Source organism: Eubalaena glacialis, chromosome 9, assembly GCF_028564815.1.
Source record: "Eubalaena glacialis isolate mEubGla1 chromosome 9, mEubGla1.1.hap2.+ XY, whole genome shotgun sequence".
NCBI lineage: Eukaryota > Metazoa > Chordata > Mammalia > Artiodactyla > Balaenidae > Eubalaena > Eubalaena glacialis.
The window spans coordinates 10,708,789-10,722,118 of record NC_083724.1 but is presented as its reverse complement, the minus strand read 5'-3'; the positions used below and the strand labels follow the sequence as shown (position 1 = coordinate 10,722,118).

At 40.6% G+C, this 13,330-nt stretch overlaps 1 protein-coding gene across 2 annotated transcripts in view; it reads right to left on the bottom strand.

Annotated features, from left to right (window-relative positions):
• MAPKAP1 (MAPK associated protein 1) overlaps positions 1-13,330 on the bottom strand; it is a 238,225-nt gene that overhangs the window by 212,537 nt on the left and 12,358 nt on the right. For both annotated transcript variants that reach the window (XM_061199926.1, XM_061199927.1), the window contains exon 2: positions 2,954-3,023. The gene's annotated coding sequence lies outside the window, so the exon portion shown is untranslated. The remainder of the gene's footprint in view (positions 1-2,953; positions 3,024-13,330) is intronic.

The window sequence follows — 13,330 nt, the reverse complement described above, 5'->3', positions numbered from 1 at the left end:
CTGGATGGTCTCCTTTTATACTTCATTCATTCATTCATTCAACAAATATTTATTAAGTTCCTACTGTACGCTAAGTGTGGTTCCAGATGCAACTTGAATGCTATTACCACTTCACATAACCATTTGATTTGTGTTCATTAATGATCATGTAACCTGCCTGTGGTAACTTGGAGCACGCCCTAACAGGGGAGTAAATTTTTAGTAGGCTTAAATGGGTATCAAGTCTTAATATAAGTATATTCGTAATAATAACTTTATACACATACACCCTCCAAACTTTATTTGCAATGTATTATTAAAAAAACATAAGGTACAACACAGTAAAAAAGTAGATGAGAAAAGCGGCAAAAGAGAAGTAACTTAATATGAATCCATAAGCCAGTGCATGCCATGTACATTTTCTGCAGGTAGAATGGAGAATCCCAGAAGCAAAAAGCAATGATAATAACTAACCATAACTTATTATAAAAGCTAGACTTGTTTTTCCCTTTTTACATGGATTAGTTCATATAATTCTCAAAATAACCCCATAAGATGGTAACTATTTTTACCCACATTTTATAGATGAAAAAACTGAGGCAAAGTAAGAAACCTGCCCAAAGCCAGACAGCTAATAAGTAAATAGAACTAAGAATCAAACCCAAGAGCTTGGGATCTTAACCACTCTATAGCCTCTCAAAACAAAGAGGAACAAAAACTACAACAGCTATAATAAACATGATTTTTAAAAATCCTGTTGTTGAGTTCCAGGGCCTGAGAGAAATTTCCCCCATGGGTCCTTCTGAAAGATGTAAGACAGTAAATGTGTTATGCAGTAGACTAGACCCTTAGCCTTCCCTCCACTAATGCAACAGTGATTTGTACAACAGCAAGAAATAAGCAGCACACTTAATAATTGTTCAAAACTAAAACTCATAAAAACTCATAAAATTTTACACATGAAATGAACTCCAGAGATCATCTACTTGTTGACCTGAAACCACAGAGAAGGGTTTACTTTAAATCCCCAGTTAGGTCTAAGTACCTTTCTGAAAATCCCTAAAAATTCATGCAACTTCAGCTACAAAGTCCATACCTAAAATATTCTGTCTCTTTAAATAACCCCACCAGAAGCAAATGAGCCCTCCTTATACTTCTTCACTCCCTAAGGACCTAAGATGGCAACGTGACTTCAAATGCTCAAGTCCAGCCAGTGGTTGTTCCTGGACTTTCAAAACACTACACACTCACTTCCCTCTGCCAGACAGACTTCAAGCTGCCCTCACCTGCTATCTGTGAAAACTTGTCTGAATAAGCAACAGCCTGGGGCTTCTCAAAGGTCTGCAAACTCCTAATCAAAAATTACTGCTGCCCCATCAATGTGTCATATAAATGTTGGCATGTTAATTGTGTATTTATAAGATTGTTAATGGTTAGTTAATTTACCTCCCACACTATTATTGTACTTGAAATGATTTAACGTCTGCTGAGGGAGTTAACAACATGTAACAGCAGATGCAAGATTTTTTTTTTTTTACCTTTCCACACTGTACCCCGACTTCATGCTATTAGCATTAGGCAAGTTGAACCTGATTCCTACACAAGTTTCCTTAAGAATGTTATAGAAGCACTCACATTTATTTTGCACAACAAGAAATGATCACAAGTTAGAAAAACAAAGCCTTTTTATTACGTACATTTATAAAAACCAACAGATCCTGTTTCTTACTAAGATTTCAAAGTTCTTTGATCTAATTAAAGTTCAGAATTCATAACCCCTGGAGTTAGAAAATAAGTGAAATGACCATTAAAATAAAATGCACTTTATTGATTTTAAATCTCTTTTTCTAACTCTCTCCAATTTAACTCTAAATTAAATCTTCACTTATTTTTTAGAAGAGTACAATTGAGCCATTTTTTCCCCTCGGGGAATTAAAATCTTCTCCACGTGAATATGCCTAATTTAATTAAACAGTAAATAGTGAGACCTTATATCTGGAGAGTTTAATTTTTCCCTTCACATTTTTATTTCTATACTTTGACTAAAAGTACTTACTAGACCAAAGTACAACAACAGAAAACAAATGTATGTATCTTCTTTCAAATAATATGGGATTCATTCACTAAACATCATTGAGAACTAGGCACTGGGACTCCTACAAAAAAGTACATGAACACTGGCCTGCATCCTCCAGAGGCTTACAAGCTTCAGCAGATGAGCTATGTCATGTACATACATAACAGTAATATAAGGCAATATACTAACCGTCAAATAAGACACTAAGACAATATATTTTCCAAGAGACAAGAAAGTTACAGAAGGCTTTAGGAAGGAAGAAGGTGGCATTTAAGGATGGGCAGGCTTTCATTAGGCAAAAACACAAGGAGAACAGTAATAGATGACAATTACTGAGCTTCTTACTATCAGCTGTACTTTTCAGGTAACAACATACTTCATCTTTACTACCACCCCAGAAAGTAGGTATTACTATTACCCCCATTTTATAGATTATAAAAAAAATTAAGGCTTAAAGGTATTAAGTAACTTGCCCAAGGTCACTTGGTAGATTTTTGAGTCTTTGCAGCTCCTCCCATCACTGGGCTCACTTGTAATTTGCTGTGACCAACAGAATGTAGTTGAAGTAATGTGGGACTTCTGAATCTCGGTCTCAAGAGACTTTGCAGCTTCTGCTACAGTCCTCTTTGGACCATATTTGAATCATGGGAAGAAGCTCGGGATAAAAGACCAAATGCAGAGAGGCTCAGCCGTCGATCATTCCAGCTACTGTGATGCCACCCCCCACCATGAGTGACTGAGGCCATCTGGGACCAGCCAGACCCTCACCAATCTACCAGGAGACCAGGTCTCCTCTCCTATCAAATATCTCCTGCGGACAGAGGGAAAGGGACCCTGGCCCTTGATTTTTCTTTCCTTGTACCACTAACCTCCACCTGAAATGTCTCTGAATCTTACCATCTGCCAAGATCCAGTTAAAGGGAGACTGGTACAGTACAGTGCCTCTCAAACTTGTCCACGGACACACCTGAAGGGCAGAGGAGAGTAACCATAAATCAAGGTAAGAGAGAACCTAGGGGGAGCCACGTAAAGCAACATGCTGGAAGAAATTTATTTTTAGAATTCATTCATATTTTGCATTCTATCCTATAACATACTGGACCTGTATTTGTTTTAATAGAAAAAAATATTTTACCTTTGAATATAGTCACTAAAACTGATAGTCCAGGAAGATGTGCCTTGCTTACTTTGTGGCTTCTAGGACCGACTGGCACATACTGAGATTCTCATAACCCCATTTTGAACAGCAAAGTCTACTGGAAAAACACAGACTTTGGTGTCAGAAATACCTGATTTTCTGAAGATAAAATGGTCCTTTATCAACAGATAACTCAAGATCTAAATATTGCTCAAAATGTTTCCTATGACAAGTATGGAGAAAAACCATAATTAATAATAACACCAAACTATATATAAAGTTCTAAGCACAACTTAGACTAAAATCTCTATTACGAAGCAGTTATTACAAAACAATCAGTATTTCCAGTATTTTTAAATACTTGTTTATTAGTTATTTGAAATTATTGTTATTAGCAATAGCTGTGAAACTTCAGACAACCTAACTACCCACCACCTCCACAACTCCAAAGCTGCCGTCATTTCTGGCTGTTACAAGAAATCTGCCAGTTTGGTGCAATGTAGCCCTAAATTATTTTTCCAATGGGTGTTGTCTCTCTGAGATAACAGATTTGATTGACACTTGTTATGATAAACAAATAATTTTAGGTTTTACTTTAAGATTCCAGGTAAAAATGTTTACAGTTTTACCTAAAGAAATGAATAATGCCAAAGAAACTAGACTGCTTCTCCATGTGAAATTACCAGTGTAAGAGCTGAAACCATAATTAACACTCAACCGCTACCATCCATTGATTTCATTCGACAAATATTTATAAAGCACTTACTATGTGCCAGGCACCAGAGACACAATGCTGAGCAAAAAAATTTGAAAAGACCTGGCTACTGCCTTCATGGAGCTAAAAGTACAAATGGTAGTCAACATTTTAAGATGGCTCCAGAAATTCTTCTCTTGATATCCATGCCTCTGTGTTATTCCCTCGAGTGTGGGTGGAACCTGACTTGCTTCTAGCCAAGAGTATAGCAAAAGTGATGGAAGAGTCATTCCCTTGATTACTCTGTTATATAAGACTTCATCCTAAGCAACCCGGGAGAGAGATTTTAAGCCAGAGATTTTCCTGCCGGTATTGAAAAAGCAAACAGCCATGTTATGGAACTATAAGGCAAGAATCTGAGAGCAGCCTCTAGGAGATGAGAGTGGTCGCAGCCAACAGGTAACAAGGAAATGGGGACCTTAGGCTGGAGTCCACTGACACCTTAATTTCATCCCTTTGAGACCCTTAGCAGAAAACCCAGCTGAGGGAATTCACTGGCGGTCCAGAGGTTAGGACTCCACGCTTCCACTGCTGGGGGCCTGGCTTCAATCCCTTGTCAGGGAACTAAAATCCCACAAGCTGCGTGGCGCAGCCAAAGAAAAAAGAAAGAAAGAAAAAAAGAAAAAGGAAAAAAAAAAAGAAAACCTAGCTGAAGCCATGACTCCTGACCCACTGAGAGAGAATAAATTTGTGTTGTTTTAAGCCACTAAGTTTGTGGTAATTTGTTAGGCAACAACAGAAATGAAAATAGTGCAGGAAAACAGCCTAAACCCCTTCACCTTCACATACAACATTTAGGGCTCTTTACAACCCAGTTTCATTCATCTGCCCCTTCTCCCCAGAAGGCAACTCCCAGGAGTATCCTGAACACAATCCAGCCTTTGGTAATGATACCTCCTTTGTGTGAGATGTACCCTTATCCTCCAATACAAACCTTCTTCTAAGTCCAACTCAAATATTTCTTCCTCTGTGAACCCTTCTCCAATTCCCAGGGTCCAAACTGTTTTGTCTTTTTTTTATAAACTTATTTATTTATCTATTTTTGGCTGTGTTGGGTCTTTGTAGCTGTGTTGGATCTTTGTTGCTGTGCGCGGGCTTTCTCTAGTTGCGGCGAGCGGGGGCTACTCTTCATTGTGTTGCGCAGGCTTCTCACTGTGGTGGCTTCTCTTGTTGTGGAGCATGGGCTCTAGGCACACGGGCTTCAGTAGTTGTGGCGCAGAGGCTTAGCTGCTCCGTGGCATGTGGGATCTTCCCGGACCAGGGCTTGAACCCGTGTCCCCTGCCTTGGCAGGTGGATTCTTAACCACTGCGCCACCAGGGAAGCCCCGCAAACTGTTTTAAAAGCACTTTATTTCTACCTTTAATACAGTTAGTTGTATGAATATCGTGTTTAAGGAATTGCCAATTTCAAATTTTTTAATTCTAGATTCAGAAATGTGGTTACTCTGTTAAAGTATATATATATCTATATATATCTATATATATATCTCTCTCCCTCAATCATTTGTAAAGTTGTTAAAGACAGAAATCCCTAGACCCTCACCAACAGTGATACAGTGGTTCTAATGTGTTGGTTCTCAATTGGAAGGCAATTTTGCTCCCCTGAGCAAAGGTCTGGGGACATTTCTGGTTGTCACACTGGGGGTGGGTGCTATTAGCATCTAGTGGGTAGATGCCAAGGGTGCTGCTAAACATCATACAATGCACAGGACAGCACCCACAACAAAGACTTATACCCCCCAAAATGTCAATATCAATAATGCGGAGGTTGAGAAACCTTGCAGTGATGCGTTGTTTGAAGCCACTGAACCTGTGGTTATTTCCAACCCCCGAATGGTTTCATTAATACCAAGATTAATACATACATATACAACTTTGCTACTAAAATCTATGCTCAAATCTTCGAAGGTGCTAATAAACAAAGTTCAACTCCTAGCATCTGTTTTCTGAAATTTTATCCTACCCTATGGAGAACCACAGCTCAAATTGCTACAATAAAGACAAGTTACATTCCTCCAAACTTATAACTTGACCTGAAGACTGTCACCTGGCCTCCTCCTACTCATTCTTCTAAATCCAGCTCAATGGTCACTTCTCTCGGGAAACCTCCCTGATGAATCCCACAGACCAGGTTAGCTGCTCCCATGTGGTCCCACTGCACTGCACTTCATCACTACTTCTACCAAATAATTAATCCAGCACATTGCCTGTTAGTAATAGGTGCTAAGTGTTTGTTGAATTTATTCATTCAACAAATACTTATTGAATGCCTCCTGTGTGCCAGGCACTATTCTAGATGCAGAGAGTACAGCAGAAAACAAAGCAGACAGAAAATCCTGCCCTCATGGAGTTCACATTGTAATGAAGGAGACAAACAAAATAGAGAATTAAATTATACAATAAGTTAGAAATGCTATGGAGAAAAGTAGCACAGAAAAGAGAGCTAGGGCATGCTAGGCAGGTGGAGCCATAGCTGCAATTGTAAATAAAGTAGTCAAGGGATGCTTCACTGAGAAGGTGACATTTGAGAGTTAACCCTTGAAGGAGATGAGAGAACAAGCCACGTGGATTTCTGAGGGAAGCGTGTTGCCAAGCAGCGGGAGTATGCCGGGCACTAAGTATCAAGGAGCCCAGCAAGGAAGCAAGTAGTAGAGGATGAGGTCTGAAGAGTGGGGAAAAGTGAGTAGAGCCTCACAGGCAATTCTAAGGACTTTGCTTTAATTCCAAGTAAAAAGGAGAATCACCGGAAGACTGTGAGCAGCAATATGATCTAACTCACATTTTAAAAGTATCTCTCTGGGGACTTCCCCAGTGGTGCAGTGGTTAAGACTCCGAGCTCCCAGTGCAGGGGGCCTGGGTTCAATCCCTGGTCAGGGAACTAGATCCCACATGCATGCCGCAACTAAGGAGCCCTCGAGCCACAACTAAAGGAGTCCGCAAGCAGCAACTAAGGGGCCCACCTGCTGCAACTAAGACCCAGTGCAACCAAATAAATAAATAAATATTTTTTTAAATAATAAAAAAATAAAAGTAGCTCTCTGGCTGCTTTGTTAAGGAATGAATAAATGAATGAATGAATAAACAAAGAAACTAATCACACTTTAAAAAAAAAAATAATGACTGTCTGTATGTTGGTTTTCTCTTCTAAACTCTCAGCTCCTTAAGCACACCGTCTTTATCATCACTGTACTGCCAGTTTCTAGTAGAAAGTGGCTGGCATCCAGCAAGGGCTCAGTGTAGAATAAACAGACAAAACAAATCTTTCCTGTTACCAAAGGGTGGTGCCATGATTTTCAAAAAAAAAAGGGCAAAAAAAAGGGCCCTTATCCATGGTGCTGGTTCAGTAGATAGCTCTCCTGCTACAGTCTAAGATTTATTTTCCTTTTATTGTCTCCTCAATATTTGAAGTTTGCTTAACCAAGTAGAAGAATTCAATAGTTATGTTTCCACTTACCTGGCTCTCAGGTTAACCACATCATCAATTGAGGGAAGCAACATAGTTTATTGCAAGCACCACTCAGGAAATCTGACTTCCAATTCCCTAATTACCAGGGACCTAATTACCTGGCCTTGGACAAGTTACCTCTTTAAAACTCTTTAAACTTGTTTTACACATCAGTCCATTTTTTGCATCTGTTAAATGGGGAGGATGAACTATAAGAAGGGCCTTTTCAGCTCTCAAATTCTATTCCAATCACATGTGAGGTGGAGGAGGTGGAGGAGGAAGATGTAATTGGGTGTTTACCCAGGGTTCAAGTAAAAAGTTTTGTGTGTTTTTGCTTCATACTGTTTTCCCTCAAAGGCCAGAAGAATTCCACTGCATGTTTTACTTATATCACGGTGCCGTGGTTCAGACTCTAAGAACAGAGGTATGAGGAATTCCTTTTTTGACAAAGATTTTAATAGCATCAAGATTTTGGCAGCAAACCCTCTCAAAGGTAAACCACACTGACTGATTTGAGTGAGCACTATCATACCTTCTTCTAAAAAATGCTATTATGTATGGAAACTGGTTCCTAGAACTACAAGAGTTAAAGTTAGTAAACACATCTGGAATTCCAGGTTACTGCCTGTAGCCTGCCTAGGGACTAGCTATGGGATGACTTCAAGGGAGTCAGGGGCCTCTGCCTCTGTTCCCTCAGCAGTGAAATATCCATTATCTATGTGCTACTTATCCACTTCATAGGGATACTTACAAAAAGTAAAAAAGCACTATTCAAATCCAAGATGCAATATTCTTGACTCTTCCTGCTCTAGCTACATTTGTTTGGAGGGAAAATAAGCTGTCAACTATCAAACTCATTTATTCAACTCCTAATGAAGGAAGGACAGCATAAAATAATCTAAACTAGCAGATAACCCCCAAACTATTTTTCTGTGACTGTGAAAGTTGCTTTGTACTTTCATTTGAATGGCACTTTCATAACCTCAATAAATGGTAACTGTTATTATTATTAACAAAACTGCACTAACTTTGCCAAGTATTTTTTATATCTTCTAGATTACCTTTTTTAAAAAAACTATTACCAGATGGATCCAACATGAGGATAGAGCAGCAGGACTGGCTTCATTCTGCCTATAATGTTATACAGTTAGGGTGGGAGTGTTTCACAAAATACACTTCAAGTAGAATAATTAATTCTCTGATTCCAGAAGGCTGCTTATTTATTTACACTTACATCACTTACAGAACTGTTAGAGGTGGACTCTATTACTATTTATGTTTTACAAATCAGTAAACTGAGGCAGAGACTTGCCCAAGGCCCCATAACTAGTGAGAGGTAGAGCCAAGATAAAACCTAGGCAGCCTGGCTCCACAACCCCTGCTTGGAACAGCTATTATATGCTGCCTCAAATTTCCAGGTTAAGTCCATTTCATCACACTTTGAATCCTCTTCTCTCACTAGTCTAGATATGGGTCGGACTTACCTGTTCATTCAAGAAATTCAACAAGTGTGAATACCTACTACATGCTGGGAATTAGGAGCATAAAGTAACAACTCATAGTCCCTATCCCCAAAAGGCCTACAGTCAAGCAAGAAGAAAAGTACATAAATGGTCACAATAAAGGATGAGAGCAATGCTGGAGGATTCTATATAACAAAGTACTATGGAAACACAAAGGAAAGCTATCTAAATGAAACTGGACACTCAGACAAGGCTTCACAGAGGTGACTAAGATCAAGGTAATGGAAGTGATCACTTCCAACTTAGTCACCTTAAGATAGGGGCAAGAGGGAGCAGGCAATTAAATAGTCTATAATGCTGGCTCCTTGTTCAAAAATGTTTAAAATAGGGGGCTTCCCTGGTGGCGCAGTGGTTGAGAATCTGCCTGCCAATGCAGGGAACACGGGTTCGAGCCCTGGTCTGGGAGGATCCCACATGCCGTGGAGCAACTAGGCCCGTGAGCCACAACTACTGAGCCTGCACGACTGAAGCCTGTGCTCCGCAACAAGAGAGGCCGCGATAGTGAGAGGCCCGCGCACCGCGATGAAGAGTGGCCCCCGCTTGCCACAACTGGAGAGAGCCCTCGCACAGAAACGAAGACCCAACACAGCCAAAAATAAAATTAATTAATTAATTAATTAAAAAAAAAAAAAAGAATTGCAACCTTTCCTTTGGAAAAAAAAAAAAAGAAACGAAGACCCAACACAGCCAAAAATAAATAAATTAATTAATTTAAAAAAAACAATTAGGGACTTCCCTGGTGGTGCAGTGGTTGGGACTCTGCCTGCCAATGCAGGGGACACGGGTTCGAGGCCTGGTCCGGGAGGATCCCGCGTGCTGCGGAGCAACTGGGCCCGTGTGCCACAACCACTGAGCCTGCACTGTAGGGCCGCGAGCCACAACTGCTGAGCCCACGTGCCACAAATACTGAGGCCTGCGGGCCTGGAGCCCGTGCTCCACAACGGGAGAGGCCACCGCAATGAGAGGCCCGCGCACCACGGCATAGAGTAGCCCCCGCGCGCCACAACTAGAGAAAGCCCGTGTGAAGCGACGATGACCCAACGCAGCCAAAAATTAAATAAATTAATTAATTTAAAAAAAAAACAATTAGCTTGATTGATGTACTTACTTGGTTAAAAAAAAAAAATGTTTAAAATAAAATGTACTCCCGATCTGTCCTATGAACTGCAGATTAACATCAGGCCATGCATAGGTTATTGCAGTAGCAGGGAGAAGATAACTAACCTTTGGAGTAGGGGAAGTGGAGGGAATCAGGAAGGTTGGGAAAAGGGACACAGAAGAAACTAAGAGCATCAGACTGCCTAGGTTCAAATCTGGACTCAGCCACTCACTCACCATGGGACCTAGGGAAAGTAACAATTTCTGTGCCTCTGCTTCCTCATCTATAAATGGGAACAATTTTGGTGCCTATCTCATAGGATTATTGTGAGAACTGAAAGAATTCATATATGTTATGTGTGTATAAAAGCACCAGGTCCATGGTAAGCACTATACAAATGTTTACTATTATTGTTATTGCTATTATTCCCTGGTCTAAAATGAATCTTCAAAGATGATTCATTCATCCAGCTTTTTTCAAAGAGAAAAGGCACTAAAATAACATACAGCAGAACATGTAGTTAGCAACTAAAACTACCAGGAGTTCAAAGCTGCTGTTTAGATTAGCATTTCAGAGAGACTGCTCTGGCAGTTGCACAGAAAATTAATCTGATGGACAAGACACAAGATTAGTTATGAAGCTGTGACTACAGCTCAGGGAAGAGACGATGAAATCCAAAGTAAGGCAGTGAAAGATAGGCCTATGAACTTAAGAAATAGTTTAAAAAAATATTTAGGAGATAAAATTGGTAGAACTTGGTGACTGAGTGGATGTGGAGGGTTAAGGAGAAGGCGAAAGTTTACGGCTTGCATGATAGCACCAACAAACGAAACTGTGAACTGAAAAGCAGGAACAGCTTAACAGGGAGAGGGGAAATGAGGAACTATGTTTCAGACACAGTGAGCTTGAGATGTCTATGGATTACCCAAACAGAGATCCATCATGATGCAAACCTAACAGCCCAGGAGAAAGGTCTGAGCAAATCTGGGACAACAACATATAAGTGACACATGAAGGACAGGCAAACACGAAGCCTAGGAGAAAGATCTGAGCAAATTTGGAAGACATTAACATATAAATGACAGATGAAGCCATGGATGTGAATGAGCTTACCCAGAGAAAATATGCAAGGAAACGAGCAGTAACCTAGTGACAAAACCCAAGGAACAGCAAAACAGTCCTCCCTCCGTATATGCAGGTTCGGCCTCCGCAGATTCAACCAACTGCAGATCGAATTTGGTTGGTTGGGTGAATGCACAGATGCAGAACCCAGGATATGGAAGGCCGACTGTACTATGCCATTTTACATGAGGGACTTGAGCATCTGTGAATTTTGGTATCCTCAGGGTCCTGGAACCAATACCCTGCAAATACAGAAGGATGACTGTAGTTAAAGGATGAGCCAAGAAAAAGAAATCCCCGAAAATCTCCGAAAATCAACTCAACCTTTGCCTAGATTCTAAAGTTAGGATCTGTGCTGTGGAAATTCACAAATATCTAAGCAGTTACAGTCGTCCCTCAGTAAACCTGGGGGATTGTTTCCAGGACCACCGCAGATACTAAAATCTGTGGATGCTCAAGTCCCATAGTTGGCCCTCCCTCCTCCGTATCCATGGCTCCACATCCACAGATCCAACCAATCACAGATCCTGTCGTACTGTATTTATTGAAAAAAAAATCCGCATGTAAGTGGACTGGTGCAGTTCAAACCCATGTTGTTCAAGGGTCAACTGTACTTTCTTCACTGGCTTTTCCCTCTCCCTGCATGTCCTAGTAAGAAGTTCCAACTACTGGATTGTGGAGTCCTTGAGAAGAAAGGACTAGAAGCCTTATTTGGCTTCCTGTCACTAACGTCCAATATAAGGCCTGGTACACATATGCTTGTAGAGTGAATGTAGTTGAAGAGATAAAACTGGAGAATTTCCCATTTATCAAGACAAAAGGGCTCATGGAATGCCTAGGGTTGCTTCCAGCCCAGACCAGAGCAATAGAAAGCCTGAAGAAAGTGGAAGCAGAAAGGCGGCAGACCTTATACACTGCTGGAGGGCATGTAAAATGGTGCAGCCACCTGTGAAAACAATTTGTCAGTTCCTCAAACTGTTAAACAGAGTTACCGTATGACCCAGTAATCCACTCCAAGGTAATACACCCAATAGAATTGAAAACATATGCTCACACAAAAACTTGTACAAGAATGTCCGCAGCAGTATTATTCATAATAGCCAAAGAGTGGAAACAACCCAAACCTCCATCAACTGATGAACGGATAGGCAAAATGTGGTACTTCCATACAATGGGATATTATTCAGCAATAAAAAGAAATAAAGTACTGGACTTCCCTGGTGGCGCAGTGGTTAAGAATCCACCTGCCAATGCAGGGGACATGGGTTCCAGCCCTGGTCCGGGAAGATCCCACATGCCGCGGAGCAACTAAGCCCGTGTGCAACAACTACTGAGCCTGTGCTCTAAAGCCCGTGATCCACAACTACTAGAGCCCATGCTCCGCAGCAAGAGAAGCCACCGCAATGAGACACCTGCGCGCCACAACGAAGAGTAGCCCCCACTCACGGCAACTAGAGAAAGCCCGTGTGCAGCAGCAAAGACCCAACGCAGCCAAAACTAAACATATAAATAAATTAAAAAAAAAAAAAAGAAATGAAGTACTGATATATGCTACAATATGGATGAACCTTGACAACATTATGCTAAGCAGCCAGACACAAAAAGCCACATATTGTGTGATTTCATTTATATAAAAGGTTCAGAATAGGCAAATCCATAGATATAGGAAGTAGATTAATGATTGCCAGTGGCTAGAGGAGAGAGAAATGAGGAGTGAGGGCTAATGGGTATGGGTTTTCTTTGGGGGTGATAAACCATTAAAGTGTACACTTTTAAAAGGGTAAATGTTATGATACATGAGTTATATCTCAATTTTAAAAGGGGGTGGGGTAGAAACACAGAGAGGCTAGAATCCATGCTGCACCCTAGAATTTCTTCTAGTTCAGGTGATTCCAACACAAGGATACCAACAAATCACTTAATTGAACAGTACTGGCGACAGTAACCATAAAATTTTTTTAAACAATTTGTAATACAAGTTGATTACATCAAAGAGAAGTCAAATTCCTCACCCAAAAATCAGAGATTTCAAGACTTTTCCCCTGCGGAAAGGAGGAGAACTTTCTATACATTAGTGACCTTGTGTGGAGGTAGCCGATCTACATTTCTAATTGAGGGAGATTAAAGCCTAGTGCCAGAAAACACAACAGAACTTGTGACTTTGTTGAAGCAAGCACTCCTGCACTGCGCAGC